Source organism: Lipotes vexillifer, unplaced genomic scaffold (genome assembly GCF_000442215.2).
Source record: "Lipotes vexillifer unplaced genomic scaffold, Lipotes_vexillifer_v1.1 scaffold1049, whole genome shotgun sequence".
NCBI classification, from domain to species: domain Eukaryota; kingdom Metazoa; phylum Chordata; class Mammalia; order Artiodactyla; family Lipotidae; genus Lipotes; species Lipotes vexillifer.
Window position 1 is genome coordinate 835,226 of NW_006799027.1, and position 18,228 is coordinate 853,453.

An 18,228-nucleotide genomic window follows, 5' to 3' on the forward strand; every position below is an offset into this window, starting at 1 on the left:
AGATTGCCTTTTAGAGGAGAGATTGGCTGAAACTTTCGTTTATTAAACCAGAATACGAAAACAGGAGTTTAAAAGAGCAGTATTAATATTCTGTTCAAATCATCTCTTGATTTCTATTTTGAAGGGCACCCTCCGATGGCTTGATTTTTATTACAGTGAAGGAAGAGAAAATGGCTCCTTTCCATTAATCAAAAAGAACCATAAAAATAGGTCTCGCTAAAAGCTGACTCTGACAAGTCCAAATGGAAAGTTTGCTTTGGGAAGAGATAAAGAATATCTTTCTAAATATTGCAATCAATTCTGAAAAACTTAATTTTTTTTTCTTTCATAGCTTCTCAGCTATTGGGATCATCAATCCCAAAGCCTTCTTTGAGTGATTTCCTTCTGTCCCGCAGCAGGAAATGAACTATTTAGCTCCACACATAATGGCAAACTCCATTTCAGCATAAGCATCAGGCCCAGACTCCAGCAGACCCCGATCGATACCTTTGGTTATCAACCAGGGGCCCTTCCCGCAGTGGAGATCCTCACTGGAGATAAAGACCAGAGAGCATCCCTGATTTATGCCCTCTCAGCAGTGCACTGACAGGCCAGGCCCCAGGAGGCAGAGTGGAAAACCAGATGAAGACAACCAGAGATCCTTGGGGAAGTGCTGACCATCACGGACCCAGGATCACAGCTCAAAGCCAACAGAACACAGCCCTGGCGCAGCCCATCCTACCTTGCAGAAAACCTGGACTTGACATCTGGCCAAAGCAGGTCTGTGAAGCACAGGGCTCTTTTGGGCCAGCTGAGGAGCCTGCCCTTGAGGTGGGCTCACAGAACGCTCATCAGCTACACGTAGCCCCTGCCCTTCTGTGCTCACTCCTTACAGCTTGCTTAGACTGGCAGCTGGGATAGAAGCATCACTGCAGCCACAGCCCCCCAAGTATTGGGGCTCAGCCTAAGACACCCTGCAGATCAAACACCTTGCAGGACAAGTGGCAACAGACAATTATGGATGGCAGAGTCCTGATCACAGCCAGCCCCCCAATGTTACAGTTCTTCTGGTTAAGACTCAGATTTATTTCACGGGACAGGTATGTAAAAAGGCAGAAACAGTTCCTTCTTCTGAATGGCACACAGAACAGACTTTGCAAATATTGTGCAGTTTTGAGGGAGAACTCTGAAACTCGTTAAACGTTTTGCAAGTAGCAGTAATAGATCAACCAGCTTTAATAAAGACAAAAGAGTGAGAGAAAAGTAGCAATCAGGAACATTCTAGCAGGTAGGCATGGGTGAGCCACCTCAGCCCACAGAAAGAAGGTATCTACGTTCCTGGATTTATGCTTTTATATCTTCTGAAGACAAACCACAAATAGCTTTTTTTTAAAAAAAATCTGAAGTTAGGGTTCATATTGACTTAAAACATTATGCCATCAAAATAACATATATGCTAACCGGGGCCATCCACATACTGTATCAACATCATGGTTGTCTTTTTAGTAGATTCCATAGACATAATTGAGCATTGGACCCTCATAGCCCCCCAGGGTCATTACACAAGGACAGGTCTAAATCACCACTGCTAATGGGTTTGGACTGGAATTCCAGAAATAACCCCAGCTGGGTCACATTCAGTAGACTATTCAATCTTTCCTGTCTTCAACCCAAAACCTTTAAATTCATGCTTGGCTGTTAAATTGAAAAAAATAGAGATGTGAACCTTCAAGATGGCAGAGGAGTAAGACGTAGAGATCACCTTCCTCCCCACAAATACATCAGAAATACATCTACACGTGGAACAACTCCTACAGAACACCTACTGAACACTGGCAGAAGACCTCAGACCTCCCAAAAGGCAAGAAACTCCCCACGTACCTGGGTTGGGCAAAGGAAAAAAGAAAAACAAAGACAAAAGAATAGGGACAGGACCTGTACCCCTGGGAGGGAGCTGTGAAGGAGGAAAAGTTTCCACACACTAGGAAGCCCCTTCACTTGTGGAAACGGGATGGTTGGGCGTAGGAGAGCGCAGCAACAGGGGTGCAGAGGGCAAAGCAGAGAGATGCCCGCATTGGTGTCGACCAGCACTCACCAGCCCGAGAGGCCTGTCTGCTCACCCGCCAGGGCAGGTGAAGGCTGGGAGCTGAGGCTCAAGCTTCAGAGGTCGGATCCCAGGGAGAGGACTGTGGTTGGCTGCGTGAACACAGCCTGAAGGGGCCTAGTGCGCCACAGCTAGCTGGGGGGAAGTCTGGGAAAAAGTCTGGAACTGCCTAAGAGGCAAGAGACCATTGTTTCAGGGTGCACAAGGAGAGGGGATTCAGAGCACCGCCTAAATGAGCTCCAGAGATGGGCGCGAGCTGCGGCTATCAGCGCGGACCCCAGAGACGGGCATGAGACGCTAAGGCTGCTCCTGCCGCCACCAAGAAGCCTGTGAGTGAGCACAGGTCACTATCCACACCTTCCCACCCAGGAGCCTGTGCAGCCCACCACTGCCAGGGTCCCGTGATCCAGGGACAACTTCCCCGGGAGAACACATGGCGCTCCTCAGGCTGGTGCAACGTCACGCTGGCCTCTGCAGCCTCAGGCTCGCCCCGCATCTGTACCCCTCCCTCCCCGTGTTCTGAGTGAGCCAGAGCCCCCGAATCAGCTGCTACTTTAACCCCATCCTGTCTGGGTGGGGAACAGATGCCCTCAGGCGACCTACACGCAGAGGCGGGGCCACATCCAAAGCTGAACCCCAGGAGCTGTGCAAACAAAGAAGAGAAAGGGAAATCTCTCCCAGCAGCCTCAGGAGCAGCGGAATAAATCCCCACAAGCAACTTGATGTACCCTGCATCTGTGGAATACCTGAGTAGACAACAAATCAATGCAAAATTGAGGCAGCAGACTTTGGGAGCAACTGTAGACTTGGGATATGCTGTCTGCAACAGACTGTTTCTGATTTTTATGTTTATCTTAGTATAGTTTTTAAGGCTTGTTGTCATTGATGGATTTGTTTATTGGTTTGGTTGCTCTCTTCTTTATTTTTATTACTTTTAAATTTAATAATTGTTTTTATTTTACTATTAATTAATCAATTAATTTTTCTTTCTTGTTTTCTTCCTTTTCTTCTGAGCCGTGTGGCTGACAGGGTCTTGGTGCTCTGGCCTGGTGTCAAGCCTGAGCCTCTGAGGTGGGAGAGCCAAGTTCAGCACATTGGACCACCAGAGACCTCCCGGCACCACGTAACATCAATTGGTGAGAGCTCTCCCAGAGATCTCCATCCCAACACTAAGACCCAGCTCCACCCAACAGCCAGCAAGCTCCAGTACTGGATGCCCCATGTCAAACAACTAGCAAGACAGGAACACAATCCCATCCATTAGCAGTGAGGCTGCAAAAAATCATACTAAGTTCACAGACACCCCAAAACACACCATCAGACATAGCTCTGCCCACCAGAAAGACAAGATCCAGCCTCCCCACCAGGACACAGGCACCAGTCTCCCCCACCAGGAAGCCTACACAAGCCACTGAACCAACTTCACCCACAGGGGGCAGACACCAAAAACAACGAACCTGCAGCCTGAGAAAAGGGGACCCCAAACACAGTAAGATAAGCAAAATGTGAAGAAAGAGAAATATGCAGCAGATGAAGGAGCAAGGTATAAACCCACCAGACCAAACAAATGAAGAGGAAATAGACAGTCTACCTGAAAAAGAATTCAGAGTAATGGTAGTAAAGATCCAAAATCTTGGAGATAGAATGGAGAAAATACAAGAAACGTTTAACTAGAAGAACCAAAGAGCAAACAAACAATGGTGAACAACACAATAAACAAAATTAAAAACTCTCTAGGAGGAATCAAGAGGAGAATAACTGAGGCAGAAGAATGGATAAGTGACCTGGAAGATAAAATAGTGGAAATAACTATTACAGAGCAGAATAAAGAAAAAAGAATGAAAAGAATTGAGGACAGTCTCAGAGACCTCTGGGACAATATTAAACACACCAACATTTGAATTATAGGGGTCCCAGAAGAAGAAGAGAAAAAGAAAGGGTCTGAGAAAATATTTGAAGAGAAATCAGTTGAAAACTTCCCTAATATGGGAAAGGAAATAGTTAATCAAGTCTGGGAAGTGCAGAGTCCCATACAGTATAAATCCAAGGAGAAACATGCCAAGACACATACTAATAAAACTATCAAAAATTAAAGTCAAAGACAAAATATTAAAAGCAGCAAGGGAAAAGCAACAAATAATATACAAGGGAATCCCTACAGGTTAACAGCTGATCTTTCAGCAGAAACTCTGCAAGCCAGAAGGGAGTGGCAGGACATATTTAAAGTGATGAAAGGGAAGAACCTACAACCAAGATTACTCTACCCAGCAAGGATCTCATTCAGATTTGATGGAGAAATTAAAACATTTACAGACAAGCAAAAGTTAAGAGAATTCAGTACCACCAAACTAGCTTTACAACAAATGCTAAAGGAACGTCTCTAGGCAGGAAACACAAGAGAAGGAAAAGACCTACAAAAACAAACCCCAAAAAATTAAGAAAATGGGAATAGGAACATACGTATCAATAATTACCTTAAATGTAAATGGATTAAATGCTACAACCAAAAGACAAACTGGCTGAATGGATACAGAAACAAGACCCACATATATGCTGTCTACAAGAGATCCACTTCAGACCTAGGGACACATACAGACTGAAAGTGAAGGGATGGAAAAAGATATTCCATGAAAATGGAAAACAGAAGAAAGCTGGAGTAGCAATTCTCATAACAGACAAAACAGATTTCACAAGAGAAAAGAAGGACACTACATAAGGATCAAGGGATCAACCCAAGAAGAAGATATAACAACTGTAAATATTTATGCACCCAACATAGGAGCACCTCAATACATAAGGCAAATACTAACAGCCATAAAAGGGGAAACCAACAGTAACACAATCTTAGTAGGGGACTTCAACACCCCACTTTCACCAATGGACTGATCATCCAAAATGAAAATAAATAAGGAAACACAAGCTTTAAATGATACATTAAACAAGATGGACTTAATTGATATTTATAGGACATTGCATCCAAAAACAACAGAATACACTTTCTTTTCAAGTGCTCATAGAATATTCTCCAGGATAGATCATATCTTGGGTCACAAAGCAAGCCTTGGTAAATTTAAGAAAATTGAAATTGTATCAAGTATCTTTTCTGACCACAATGCTATGACAATAGATATCAATCACAGGAAAAAAACTGTAAAAAATACAAACACATGGAGGCTAAATAATACACTACTAAATAACCAAGAGATCACTGAAGAAATCAAAGAAGAAATCAAAAAAATACCTAGATACAAATGACAATGAAAACACAGTGACCCAAAACCTATGGGATGCAGCAAAAGCAGTTCTAAGAGGGAAGTTTATAGCAATACAGTCCTACCTCAAGAAACAGAGACCATCTCAAATAAACAACCTAATCTCACACCTAAAGCAATTAGAGAAAGAAGAACAAAGAACCCCCAAAGTTAGCAGAAGGGAACAAATCATAAAGATTGGATCAGAAATAAATGAAAAGAAAATGAAAGAAACAATCATAAAGATCAATAAAACTAAAAGCTGGTTCTTTGAGAAGATAAACAAAATAGACAAACCATTAGCCAGACTCATCGAGGAAAAAAGGGAGGAGACTCAAATCAACAGAATCAGAAATGAAACAGGAGACGTAACAACCGACACTGCAGACATACAAAGGATCATGAGGGATCACTACAAGCAACTCTATGCGAATAAAGTGGACAACCTGGAGGAAATGGACTAGTTCTTAGAAAAGCACAACCTTCTGAGACTGAACCAGGAAGAAATAGAAAACATAAATAGACCAATCACAGGCACTGAAATTGAAACTGTGATTAAAAGTCTTTGAACAAACAAAAGCCCAGGACCAGATGGCTTCACGGGCGAATTCTATCAAACATTTAGAGAAGAGCTAACACCTGTCCTTCTCAAACTCTTCCGAAATATAGCAGAGGGAGGAACACTCCCAAACTCATTCTATGAGGCCACTATCACCCTGATACCAAAACCAGACAAAGATGTTACAAAAAAAGAAAACTATAGACCAATATCACTGATGAACATAGATGCAAAAATCCTCAACAAAATACTAGCAAACAGAACCTAACAGCACATTAAAAGGATCATACACCATGATCAAGTGGGGTTTATCTCAGGAATGCAAGGATTGTTCAATACAGGCAAATTAATCAATGTGATACACCATATTAACAACCTGAAGGATAAAAACCATATGATCATCTTAGTAGATGCAGAAAAAGCTTTTGACAAAATTCAACACCTATTTATGATCAAAACTGTCCAGAAAGTAGGCAAAGAGGGAACTTTGCTCAACATAATAAAGGCCATATATGACAAACCCACAGCTAACATCATTCTCAATGGTGAAAAACTGAAAACATTTCCTCTAAGATCAGGAAAAAGACAAGGTTGTCCACTCTCACCACTCTTATCCAACTTAGTTTTGGAAGTTTTAGCCACAGCAACCAGAGAAGAAAAAGAAATAAAAGGAATCCAAATCAGAAAATAAGTAAAATTTTCACTGTTTGCAGATGACATGACACTATACATAAAGAATCCTAAAGGTGCTACCAGAAAAGTACTAGAGTTAATCAATGAATTGGTAAAGTAGCAGGGTACAAAATTAATGCACAAAAATCTCTTGCATTCCTATACACCAATGATGAAAAATCTGAAAGTGAAATTAAGGAAACACTCCCATTTACCATTGCAACAAAAAGAATAAAATATCTAGGAATAAACCTACCTAAGGAGAAAAAAGACCTGTATGCAGAAAACTATAAGACACTGATGAAAGAAATTAAAGATGATACAAACAGATGGAGAGATATGCCATGTTCTTGGATTGGAAGAATCAACATTGTAAAAATGACTATACTACCCAAAGCAGCCTACAGATCCAGTGCAATCCCTATCAAACTACTAATGGCATTTTTCACAGAACTAGAACAAAAAATTTCACAATGTGTATGGAAACACAAAAGGCCCCGAATAGCCAAAACAATCTTGAGAAAGAAAAACGGAGCTCGAGGAATCAGGCTCCCTGACTTCAGACTATACTGCAAAGCTACAGTAATCAAGGCAGTATGGCACTGGCACAAAAACAGAAATATAGATCAATGGAACAGGATAGAAAGCCCAGAGATAAACCCACACACGTATGGTCAACTAATCTATGACAAAGGAGGCAATGTTGAAAAGACAGTGTCTTCAATAAGTGGTGCTGGGAAAACTGGACAGCTATGTGTAAAAGACTGTAATTAGAACATTCCCTAACACCATACACAAAAATAAGCTCAAAATGGATTAAAGACCTAAATGTAAGGCCAGAAACTATCACACTCTTAGAGGAAAACATAGGCAGAACACTCTATGACATAAATCACAGCAAGATCCTTTTTGACCCACCTCCTAGAGAAATGGAAATAAAAACAAAAATAAACAAATGGGACCTAATGAAACTTAAAAGCTTTTGCACAGCAAATGAAACTATAAACAGAACGAAAAGACAACCCTCAGAATGGGAGAAAATATTTACAAATGAAGCAACTGACAAAGGATTAATCTCCCAAATATACAAGCAGTTCATGAAGCTCAATATCAAAAAAACAAGCAACCCAATCTAAAAATAGATAGATCTAAATAGACATTTCTCCAAAGAAGATATACAGATTGCCAACAAACACATGAAAGGATGCTCAGCATCACTAATCATTAGAGAAATGCAAATCAAAACTACAATGAGGTACCACCTCACACCAGTCAGAATGGCCATCATCAAAAAATCTACAAACAATAAATGCTGGAGAGGGTTTGAAGAAAAGCGAGCCTTCTTGTACTGTTGGTGGAAATGTAAATTGATACAGCCACTATGGAGAACAGTATGGAGGTTCCTTAAAAAAATAAAAAATAGAATTACCGTATGACCCAGCAATCCCACTACTGAGCCTATACCCTGAGAAAACCATAATTCAAAAAGAGTCATGTACCACAATGCTCACTGCAGCTCTATCTACAATAGCCAGGACATGAAAGCAACCTAAGTGTCCATCAACAAATGAATGGATAAAGATGTAGCACATATATACAATGGAATATTACTCAGCCATAAAAAGAAACGAAATTGAGTTATTTATAGTGAGCTGGATGGACCTGGAGTCTGTCATACCGAGTGAAGTAAGTTAGAAAGAGAAAAACAAATACCATATGCTAACACATATATATGGAATCTAAAAAAAAAAAAAAGGTTCTGATGAACCTAGGGTCAGGACAGGAATAAAGATAGAGACGTAGAGAATGGACTTGAAGACACAGGGAGTGGGAAGGGTAAGCTGGGATGAAGTGAGAGTAGCATTGATATATATACACTACCAAATGTAAAATAGCTAGTGGGAAGCACTGCATCTCATGGGGAGGTCAACTCGGTGCTTCCTCACCACCTAGAGGGGTGGGATAGGGAGGGTGGGAGGCAGACGCAAGAGGGAGGGGATATGGGGATATATGTATACATATAGCTGATTCACTTTTTTATACAGCAGAAACAAACACAACATTGTAAAGCAATTATACTCCAATAAAGATGTTAAAAAAAAAAGAAAAGAATTAAGGAGCAAAGCAGGTTTCTAGAAAAAGCTGACATCAAAAACTAACATTTGAGTTCAACATGATCCATTTGGACAAACTCACACATGGAGCACAAGAGATGTATTGATTACTCACTCTCTCTAATTCATCTGCCTATCAGTTGCTAATGTAAGCACAGAGGATCCGTATTTTCTGTCAGCAATTTCATACAGTATGAATGCTCTGAAGAAAATTGTTTAAACCAGATAACCCATGTGAAGGGGTCCTACACACAGTAGGCAACTGATCGAAGTTAGACTCCTTCCTATTACTTGATAGGTCAACTTGCTCTTTTCAGAAGATGTCCACCTACACAGACACAGGCCCGGTTCTGTAGGAAAAAGACCAATAACAAAATCCCCCTTAGCTCTCCCTGAAGACCTGTATTTATTCCAACACAGTGGCCCAAACATTCCCCCTCCAATTTTGAGGCGAATTCTGATGAGAAACATCATTTGTGGGTGTTTCAGGTAATCCATTTGAGATGATATTTAGCAGTCTTTCTTTTCTTGGTTTGGTTTTGGTTTTAATCACAACAGCTGGGCTCTGAATCAGCTCCTTTTTGTTCCTTCTAAAGTGGCTGGAATCAGAGGGGGCTTTGAAAGATGCTTCTTCGTACCATTGATCAAAGATTCTTTTTCCTGAGAAAGGGTTCACTCCCTATCTGTACATTAATCAAACCCTCCCCTTTTTCTCAAGCGCCAAGAGTGTTTTCCTTCCCTCCCTCTAGCTTGAAGTCTGAGTCCACATTAGGAAAGTTGATGGAGTGGCTCTGTTGTGAAGGAGACTCGGAGGGGCTTTCATCTCTGAGACCACAGATTCCATCTCCCGGTTAGCAAACCATCAGGCTGTGCCTTAGCCGTCCCCTCGGAGCCCCTTCACTGCGGGGTCAGAGTCCACACCTGAGAACTGGCAACGACCAATCTTGTGTGTTTGTGAAGCGATGACCTACAAGGGACAGCCCCCTGGGGGACCTGACCCTGGAACACACATCCGGGTCCTTCTCCGAACAGCAACTCTTCACTTTCTTCGCTGTCAGCCACTTGGCCATTTGTCTTCTGTCAGTCATTTTATCTTTTGCAATAAATTTTTATTGGGCAACTATAATTCCCTTAGACTTGAAGCTCTAATTAGGAATCATCTTGGTCGTATAAAACTTTTTTTTGGTCAGAGTAGCCATTATTTCACCCCGCATAGCAAACGCCTTATTCCGTACCCAATGTTGCAATGTTGCCTTCCTAATCATATCCTAATTTCCTGCATTTGGTCTCTTTCTGGCTTTGCCAGCCTTGTTCTGAGAATAACCCTTCTAATTCACAAGAAGTAAATAAATAATTAGTATTTGCAGAACTAAAACATTGCACCAGTCCTTCAAGAAAGGAAGAGAACTCAGCTTGGAAATCTGTTGCCTAGTAACATGGTATAACTTTTCTCTCCATTTCCCAAACCAGTTGATAGCCTCCTGTTGGTTTTGTCAGCATTCCAATGCAAAACTTCCCCCCCCTTTTTAAAATTAGGAATGAACATTTGGCTTTTTAGTTTCAGAGAACTGACTTTAACCATCACCATTTTTTTCTGTATTTCACAGTAATCTTGGTTCCCTCTTTCTCAGTAGGTCCCAGTTTGTTTTCCTTCCCTGATAAAAACTGCTCTTATCCTCCAATTAAGTACTACACCTAAAAACAATCTGCATATTTCTCAGAGAAGGACACAAGCTTCAAATAGAAATTGAATTGATTTTACTTAATAATAACACCAGGCAATTAAATGGCACTTTATACTTTGCAAAGTCCTTTCATGTCCACTCACTCATTTAATTCAACTTTTGGATGCTCATCCAAACTTCCTTGGCTTATGACGCCATGCTCAAAAAAATCTGAACCATGGGAAAGAGGTTCGTGGTGCTGTCTTTGGTCATTTTGCTTTAAGTTAGGAGACAGTGTCCAGTGACTAGGCTTTCACATGGTAATGTTGGCATTTCCATCCTTAGCCTGGTCAGAAATCTAGAGGAAAATTACACAGAGCTCCATTTTACAGGTGATGAGCCTTGGTCAGGGTGGTGGGCCAGGGGAAAAAAAACATTTTTCTTGCTTCTTCCATTCCAGCCCCTCTGGGTCTTTGACAGGTAGTAATGTCACAGGGCTGCCAGGACAGCGGCCAAGCTGAAGAGGCTCCCGGGCTCACCCTTATCTTGATGCCTTTTTCTGCCTATCCAAGGCCTTTGAAATTTTCTCCAGACAGAAAGTAAAGAGAGGCTCTGACAAAGCATCTCCTTATATCTTACAGGACGTTTGCTGTCAACACCACTCTGAGCCACATCAGCTGTGTTCAGTGGTTAATGTCTTAGTTTTGACTCGGGTCCTTCTTGACAGTTCACTCCACACCACCTTCCACTTGACTCCCAAAACCTGGGCTAGTGTTAGGGGCTGCAGGCTACAACAGCACAGTGTTTCCTAGTCTTTGTTCATTCAGTCAGGGAGCAGTTTTCTGGTAGGCTGGGCCCCGGATCAGCACAATAAATGGCCAAGTTTATGAAAACCACCCATGTCTCGTCTCTTCAGTGGAAATACTCTACAGGGTTTTTGTCTTTGCTTTCAGAGGTTGAAAACAAAGCTTCAGCACAAACCATCTCAAAACCGCTCAGGGAGTCAATGTAAAGATGTGAATAAATTAAATTAGATGAGGAAATTTTCACTTTGAAGGCCTGTGTTTAGACATCAACAAAATGTAAGAGAAACAAATGTGTCCTAAAATATCAAAATCCTTTGGCAGCTGTATTATTTGGTTTGTGTTTTAGGATATGTGAATACGTATATTTTAAGGCTCCAAATATGTAATGTAAAAAAAAGAGAGAGAAGAAATATCCTTAAATATTCATCCTGACATACCACAATGCTTTCACTGACCAAGTAAACCTTAGTAGAAATTACGCTTCGTTCGTTCCTTTTTGAAAAAATGCTTTCACTCCAGAAAAAGGATCTCCTGAGTCTTTCTCACCCTCCTCCTTCATTTCCCCACAGCAGGCAACTGGTCTAGTCATGGGTCATCTCCTTAGAAAGTGGAGAAAACAGTGCACATTTGTGCATGGGGGACAGAACAATGCACCGAGGGAGCATCCTCCACCAAGACGTAATGTGTGGGATCGGAACCCAAATGAAACACCAGCCCCTATTTCAAAAATGATTAAGAATTTCCAGGTGGCAACAGTGGACCATGAAACCAAGCCCAGGCCCTGCCTCAGCTCAGGGCCCGTGCACATGAAGCCCACCTCACCTCTGGTCCAGAGGAAGAGAAGAGCATCAATCAGCATCTCACACGACACGGGATGGTTGTATTTAATACCTGCTATTGCACTGAACTCCTGTAACAACATTCCAAAGAAGGTACGTCAATTTAACAGATGAAAGAAACTCAAACAGAGCACCGTTCCCAAATTTTACAACTTAAAAGTGATGGAGATTGGATATGAATCCCCATCTGGCTTCTCCCAAATCTTGCCCTCACCGTTGTGCTCCACAGGTTCAGAAAAGCCTATTCTTAGCACCCTTTCTTAACACTAGAGACAAACCTATTCAGTTGAGTGAAAGAGGAAAATTAAAGGGTGGATGAGTGTTTGTCAGCACTATTTACAATAGCCAGGACAAGGAAGCAACCTAAATGTCCAGGGACAGATGAATGCATAAAGAAAATGTGACACATTTATACAATGGAATATTACTCAGCTATAAAAAGAAGCGAAACTGAGTTATTTGTAGTGAGGCGGATGGACCTAGAGTCTGTCATACAGAGTGAAGTAAGTCAGAAAGAGAAAAACAAATACCGTATGCTAACACATATATATGGAATCTAAAAAAAAAAAAAACGGTTCTGATGAACCTAGGGGCAGGACAGGAATAAAGACACAGACTTCCAGAATGGACTTGAGGACACGGGAAGGGGGAAGGGTAAGCTGGGACGAAGTGAGAGAGTGGCATGGACATATATACACTAGCAAATGTAAAATAGCTAGTGGGAAGCAGCCGCATAGCACAGGGAGATCAGCTCGGTGCTTTGTGACCACCTAGAGGGGTGGGATAGGGAGGGTGGGAGGCAGACGCAAGAGGGAGGAGATATGGGGATATATGTATACATATAGCTGATTCACCTTGTTAAGCAGAAACTAACACAACATTGTAAAGCAATTATACTCCAATAAAGATATTAAAAGAAAAGAGTGGATGAGTATTTTGATTGAAATAGCACACTTTGTGCTTCCCTAACCTCACCTGCACCCTCCTCTCATTAGGGTTCACTGTCTCTCCAGGAGCCCCGTGTCCTCATTGCCCTCTGGTCTTCACACCGTCACCTTGGTGTTCACAGCATGCCTTTCACATGACATCCTAAACCCTAGGTCTTTCCCAAACTTTCTTTCCATCAAAATGTCCCCATCCTACATCCCACCGTGGTGGGGAACATTTCTTGGCAAAAATAACTAATCAGATCAACTTATTCATGAGCCAATGCCTTAACTCAACCCCACAAAAATGTAAATAATGTGTGAATTTCAAGGCTTTATGGCAAGGTCATTTAGGTGAACTTTTTTCCTTTTCTGAACCCCTCCAATTATACCTCCTAGTCAGATTAGGCCTGTGGTTCAACAGCATCTTTATCCACATAAAACAAAATAAATGATTTAGCCATGATTATCAGGTTTATAGGTTAGGTTACAGGTTGTAGAAAATAGCTTTAGGTACCAGAGAACTTTCCCAGGGAATGGCAATAAAACATTTTATGTCTGACCTGTAATATCCTGTACCCTTGTAGTGCTAGACCTGCAGTGAACAAAATTGCCATTTCTGCCAAATTTCATGGTCAGTGAGTCTATGATATGGAGAAATGTCCAGTATGGATTAAAATGAAATCATTTATGGTCCCACACTGACAACCTATGACAGACTTGAACCATCTCTCCAAAAGTACATTCATAACTCAGACCACTTCACCTTGGAGTCCACTAAAATAGCATAAAATAATGTGGGGAAGCATCCGAATAAAAACATAACACAGGATACTCAAACCCTTGGTATTGTTCTTATTGGATACAATGTACTATCTCAGGGTTCCCTGAGCTCAATATTCAAACGTTCATCTTTGAGAAGAAAGAAGCTATATTATTGGTTCCAATACAATACACTAGACAAATACACAATCCAGTATAATTGCTATACGATACACGATTGAACCTGGTCCAGGCACAAATTTCAAACGATTTGAAAAGAATAAGCCACTTATATTTGGATTTGGAATATGATGTTCTCCTGAAATTTAAACATGATTATGTCTGATATTCTAGGAAATGACTTCTAACAAGATAACCAAGTCACATTCTGAAGACCTGATCCAGAAGAATCTGGCAAGAGTTTCCTGATCCTGTCCTTTCTGCTTGTTCTCTGCAGTATTTGTCATTATTTGTCCTCTTTTGAAACTCTCTTTCCTTAACTTCCATGATACTGTATTATATATAATTAATTTTTCCTCCCTTGGTCTCTTTCTGCCTTACGATTCCTTTTCTGTTGCCCTGTCCTCCAAAGGCCAATCATGTTTCTCTGTTCATCTCTTTCTCTTACCATCAACTGTTTCTCCTCGCTACTAGTCACAAAATCACCTCATCTCCTTGGCTCCAGATCTTTATCTCCAATTCCGGTCTCTCTACTGATTTAAAATCCTTCATTTCCAATAATCTGAACAGCCTCTCTTGACCACAAACTCAAGAAATCTAAACTGAATCTCCAAAGTTAGTAGATGCTTTTGGAGGAGATAGACCTTGCCTATTATTGGAGATGCCTATCCTAGGTTGAAATTTCCCTTTGCACATTGATATACAGAAGATCTGAACACTGGATGTGAGGTTGGACTTAATGAACTTAGTCAAGGTCCCAACAACAATGAGATTCTATAATTTATTACTTTTCCCCCACACCAGTTTCTCCTTTTGAAATTTTCCTTGTCTCCCAGACTCAAAATCATGGGGTCACCATTGTCCCTGGTTCTCCTTTTCCTTCCACATCTAATTGGTCACCAAGTTCTAGTGATTCTTCTACACAGCTTTGTTGGGTCTCCCCTCCTCTCCATTCCCGTTACCCCCAGTCCCAAACAGCAACAAAATTAAGCTGCTGAAGCTGATGCCTTTGAGCCGAATCTGGGATCACTCTAGAGCCAGAATCCCTGTAGCGATTTTTTCATCATCAGTAAAAACTCAGAGGAGAGAGTTGACAAAATGAGCAAAGGGGAGGAGGAGAAAGAGTGAGCAACGAAAGCAAGAGGGAAGGTGGGCCTGCAGCCTCTCCTTGGTCCCCACTCAGCTGCTCTGTCTTCAGAGAGGATGCTGGTCTCCCCATTCCCTCTGGGTTTATAGCATCTTCCTCCCAGTTCTATTTTCACAAGTTCACTCCCACTCCCCCACAAAAGCCCTCAATCTACATCTTTCCCTCACTACCCCAAACTTCTTGCATTTTTAACCAGACCCTTCTCATTAGAAAAAAGAGAACATCTTCCATTGTACTTGGCAGTTTCACATTCTACATCAGGTTTATCTTCATTCACCATCTCACCAGACTGTTTATCTCATTCTTAGGATCTGTAACTGCCTTCCAGTCTCCTGATATCCTTACCCATTGTATACGATGGTACCAGGTGAATCGTCATAGAATATTGATTTGTTTATGTTAATTTCCTACTCAGACATGCTCAGATAATGACTTCCCATTGAACAGAGTCCAACCTTAAGCCTCATGGTTAAAGCCCTCCTAAATGTCTTCAACTGCTCTGCTCCATCAAATCTTCCACCTATTCACGTTTCTCTCATGGTCCCTGACTACCAGGATATATCACTCACTCTAACTTTCCACCATCCATCTCTCTGGGTTAAAGACCTCCTGCTACTTCCAGTTATAAAGATTCTATGCATTCTTGGGCTTCCCTGGTGGCGCAGTGGTTAAGAACCCGCCTGCCAATGCAGGGGACACAGGTTTGAGCCCTGGTCCAAGAAGACCCCACATGCCATGGAGCAGCTGAGCCCGTGTGCCACAACTACTGCACCTGCACTCTAGAGCCCATGAGCCACAACTACTGAGGCATGTGCCACAACTACTGAAGCCCATGTGCCTAGAGCCCGTGCTCCGCAACAAGAGAAGCCACCACAATGAGAAGCCCGTGCACCACAATGAAGAGTAGACCCCACTCACCGCAACTAGAGAAAGCCTGCACACAGCAACAAAGACCCAATGCAGCCAAAAATTAAAAAAAAAAAAAAAAAAGATTATGTATTCTTAAAGATCCAACCAAATGTGTCTTTATTGTCTAAGCTTCTCCCCCAATCAGTCAGAAATACGTAGTCTCTTCCTTTTTATATATGTATTTTCTAAGATTATATATCAAGTAGGTGATGGTGTCACACTCAAAGTATTATAATTACCATATTTGTATTGTAATTTTTGCACATAGCTCAGCTTTTCCACTAGTTCCCTCCCTGGAGTTCTGACATACTCTCTGTAAACATCACCATGTTAAATATGTCTCACATGCAGTAGGCATTTGAAAAGTTTTCATCAGCTAACTAGATGAATGAATGAATGAATGAATAAATCTTCCTTAGTATCACCCTTGCTAATAATAGACTATTCTTTCTTAACAGCTATAAATTTTGCTCTCAACATTCCTTGAGGGAGGCAAGTAACTTGGCTTCAAAAGATGTCTATACAAAAATAAAATAGAGTTGAGATGTGAAGCAGCTATAATTAATATTAGTTACTATCAATGGTGTGTGCACAAGTTTTTGTTTTCTTAAGTATAGTACTTAGGTAGTATGTGTGAAAGCAAGGTTTTCCTCAGATAAATTAATCCACAATTATCACGCATCACTAGGGTAGCTACATGTGCATACTCCTATCCCATCATTGCTAGGTGCAACTGGCAAACTACCCTGGAACAAAATTATTAAATGACCACTACATTTAAAATGCCAACTGAAGTCCAGGTAAAACAATATATACAAATATGCATAGAATATAAATGATACAAGACCTCCACAATCAAGTCTATTAAATGCTCATGTAAGATTTACACCACTCTTAAAAGATTTCCTCTTTTTGCTCTAGCATACTGATAAAGGGAGGTCGTTATTAGCTGAGAAATTACTAGTTTCCTGTCTTAAAAGCATGGAAGTTTATCCATTGTGATAGCAACCATTTGAAAGGAGATTTTCTGAGATGCTGCTTGTGCTCTATGAGTAAAGAACCATCTGTTTGGCATCAGAGCTGGTATGTTCAAATTGCCAATATGTTTCTATACATTTAAAAACCAAAGGACTTGGAGACCAATGACATGACCTGAGTTTTTAGAACAACCATGTGGGTAATGGCACTCCCGTAGCTGCTCAGCAAAGTCTGCACACTTCTAGTGTCTACAGCATGATACTAGTTATTTGTTCAAGCAGTTGACAGTTGCCAGGCACTGTGTTAGGTTTTAGATATAAAATGATGGACAAGACATGGCCCTCGAGGAACTCTCAGCCTAGGCTGAGAAACTGACATGTAAACTAGCATTTAGCATGAGAAGGGAGCTTAACAGAGGCATGTTCCATGTGATGGAAAGACACAAAGTAGCCCCATACTCTGCCAGGAAAGCCAAGAGAGAGAGATTCTTATAATACCTAATATAATGTAAATGCTATGTAAATAGTTGCTGGCGTGTGGCAAATTCAAGGTTTGTTTTTTGGAACTTTTTGGATTTTCCTTTTCTGAATATTTTCAGTTCATCATTGGTTGAATCCATGGATGCAGAACGTGCAGATACAGACGGCTCACTGTATACCAAAATAACAAGACTGCTTTTCTCTGGGCAGTAACATTAAAAATAATTTTCTATTGTATTTGCACATGTTTTTCCAATTTCCTACAACTGGCCTATAAAAAATTTTTTAAACAACATGGAAACAACCTAAATGTCCATCAACAGATGAATGGATAAAGAAAATGTGGTACATCTATAAAATGGAATAGTACTCAGCCATAAAAAAAGAACAAAATAATGCCTTTTGCAGCAACATGGATGCAACTAGAGATTATCATACTAAGTGAAATAAGTCAGAAAGAGAAAGACAAATACCATATGATATCACTTATATGTGGAATCTAAAATCTGGCTCAAATGAACCTATCAACAAAACAGAAACAGACTCACAGACATAAAGAACAGACTTGTGGTTGCCAAGGGTTGGGGGGGGAGGGTCAGGGATAGACTGGGAGTTTGGGGTTGGTAGATGCAAACTCTTACATTTAGAATGGATAAATAACAAAGTCCTAATGTGTAACACAGGGAACTATATTCAATATCCTGTGATAAACCGTAATGGAAAAAAATATAAAAAAAGAATGTCTATCTGTGTAAAACTGAGTCACTTTCCTGTACAGCAGAGATTGGCACAGCACTGTATAATAAATCAACTATACTTCAATAAAGTAATTGAAGAAAAAAATTTTAAAACAATAATC